Here is a 2,953-nt window from a genome sequence, read left to right as displayed (position 1 = left end):
CAAAAAGAACTTTTTTTTTTACATTTATTTATTTTTGAGAGACAGAGCACGGGTGGGAGAGGGGCAGAGAGAGAGAAGGAGACACAGAATTTGAAGCAGGCTCCAGGTTCTCAGCTGTCAGCACAGAGCCTGACACAGGTTTGAACCTATGAACCATAAGATTGTGACCTGAGCCGAAATCAGATACTCAACTGACTGAGCCACCCAGGTGCCCCTCCACGAGAACTTTTAAAAGTATTTTATGCCATTTTTGTTACCTGCAAATAGAATAGTCTCAGTGATGACAATTTGGCTGGCAGGGACATTGTAGTTTCTGATAGAAATAAGTGTTTTAGATTATCACGCTCATTGTAAAATACAAAACTGATTCAGGCATGTTATAAAAAAGCATTTCAAACAATATAGACATTTATGTAATACAAAGGAAAATTTCCTTTTCCCCCCTTCCCCACCTAAATCCTTCCTTGGGAAGGGACTTTCTACTTTTCATGTTGTACCTCTCTGTCCTGTTTTTTGTTTTTACTATGAGCATGTATAACTTTCATAGATAATAGTTCTGTTTCACTAGGATCTTACCAAGCTGTATTGGATCAGAAAGTTTGGGGTTAGAGACCAGTCATATATATTTAAAAATAACTACCTAGAGGTGCCTGGGTGGCTCAGTCAGCTGAGTGACTGACTTTGGCTCAGGTCACGATCTCATGGTTCGTGAGTTCGAGCCCCGCTTCGGGCTCTGTGCTGACAGCTCAGAACCTGGAGCCTGCTTCAGATCCTGTGTCTCCTTCTCTCTCTCTGCCCGTCCCTTCCTCATGCTCTGTCTCTCTTTCTCAAAAATAAAAATAAACATAAAAAAAATTTAAAAATAACTACCTAGGTGATTCTGATGTACATTCTTTGTTAAGAACCATTGCTAGCTAGGATCATTCTTTGTGTCCTAAAGGTTTGCATAACTTCAAATAAAATGTCAAAATTTCCAACATGGGAGGGGTTCCCATCTCTAAGGATCTCAGTGGCTTTATAAGCATGAACAAATGGGAATTTTCAAAAGAAGGGCCTATCCTTGTGATATTCTAAAGAGCTGGTGGTTGAATTGACCATACTTGGTAGGAAATGAATCATGATTTCACACTAGGAAGGTATAGCAAGTGTGAGGTTTGCATACCTCTGTTGGCTCAGTGGCACAGTGTCCACCGCAGACATTGCTGATCAGTCTTCACACTCGTCGTAGTGAGACTTCACATAGCTCAGAATCATTTTTATCAGAACTCATCATCCAAGGTAACTACCTTCTACCCTTGGTTTGCAATGTCCAATGAAATCTATTTTAGTGACCTTCCATCTGTGATCTTTCTAGCATGATTTCCCCACTTGTTTAGAATACAAAACCCATCTTTCCTATGAGCAGCCCATTCCATGTGTGTTTCATAGGCCTGGGTACACTCCCTTCTTCAGCTACAGAAGTGGAAACATCACCTACGCTGTACCCATAAATCAGGGAACCCATCCCATAGGCCACACTGATTGGTACAGAGATGAGTATGTGATCAAGTCAGATCAACAGATTATTCATTTCTGGCACTTTCTCCTGGGGTTATTTGGGAAACAAAACAAAACATGTTTCTCTTTCTTGGTTATTAAGCTTATATAGATTTAGAGTCTTCAGCTTTCAGCTGCCATCTTGTTGGTGATCTGGAAAGAACCTGTTGTAGAACACCCTGTCAAAGAAGGGGGTGAGACAGAGTCTTGATATTGCCATTTATGAGCCTTAATCCAGGTGTACCTGATGCCAGATGAATCTTCCAAACCTTCTATTTACGAGAGTTAATAAATTCCCTTAATTTGCCTGCATTTGTTTGAGTTAGGCTAATGCCACCTGCAGTAAAGAATCTACATTAATATGCCTATTCCATTTCCTTATCCCTTGGGGTGAAAATCTGTGCTTGAGCTTTTTCAAATTCTCTATCCTTTCTATCTGTGAGCCTTTCTTCCCATTTCTAGAGTTGGATCCTATATTTGAGAATGAGACACTTACGAGCCAGAAGGGGTAAAAGAGTGATGGTTTGTTGTCATTATTGTCATTATTATTGTGAAAGCAAGAAATTCTGATTGTAAATCAATTCTATTAGAATTAGAATCAGGGATGAATTAGAATCTTGATAGGCAATGAGAAGAACTGTTGGCCAGCTCTTTCATAGAACCATAGAGTCTTAAAGGAGGAAGAGACCTAAGCAATTCAATATTCTCATTTTATAAAAGAGGAAACTGAGACCCAGAAGGTTAATCCATTTGTCCAAGGTCATAGAGTATAGCCTGTAATCCAGGTCTCCCTGGCTTTATCTGGTGTTCTTTCACCATTCTGCTGCCTTTATTCTGGGTCTGAAATAGTCAAACTGGGTCATAAAACAATTAGATGTAATGTTCAAAATTGATTAGCATTATCACCAATCAATCAATGAAGAGTTTCATTAAAATTCAGCATCTACAACTGCATTACAAAGCAGCAGAAGAAAATAAATAGACCATATGAAACATGACCTCATACTTGATTAAACTGAAGTTTTTTTCATCTGTGATTCAAAGTCCAGATTTTTCCAGTCTTCCAAGCTTGTCCTTACTCTTTTCAATGTTGAGGAAGATTTTTGAAAGTTCTCTCCCAACCCTGCCATACTACATACATAGAGCTAGAATAGTGATTTCCTCTTTGTGTGTGTGTGTGTGTGTGTGTGTGTGTGTGTGTGTGGTTTCCTCTTAAAATGAAACTCTTGTAGAAAGGACTACATCAATAAACTATTTGTATGGTATTTTCAAGTAAATAATAGATTATTGGCAGTTCACAAAAAGTCCGTATTTATATCTTGAGATTTTTTTGTTAACTCCTTGCATTCCTCAGAGAGATATGTGACTTATAGAGCAATGAATCATTTCATTCCAAATACATAGAATCATGGAATTT

The sequence above is a fragment of the Panthera uncia genome, unplaced genomic scaffold, assembly GCF_023721935.1.
Source record: "Panthera uncia isolate 11264 unplaced genomic scaffold, Puncia_PCG_1.0 HiC_scaffold_521, whole genome shotgun sequence".
Lineage (NCBI taxonomy): Eukaryota > Metazoa > Chordata > Mammalia > Carnivora > Felidae > Panthera > Panthera uncia.
The sequence above is the reverse complement of the archived record's forward strand: the minus strand, read 5'-3'. Positions refer to the sequence as shown.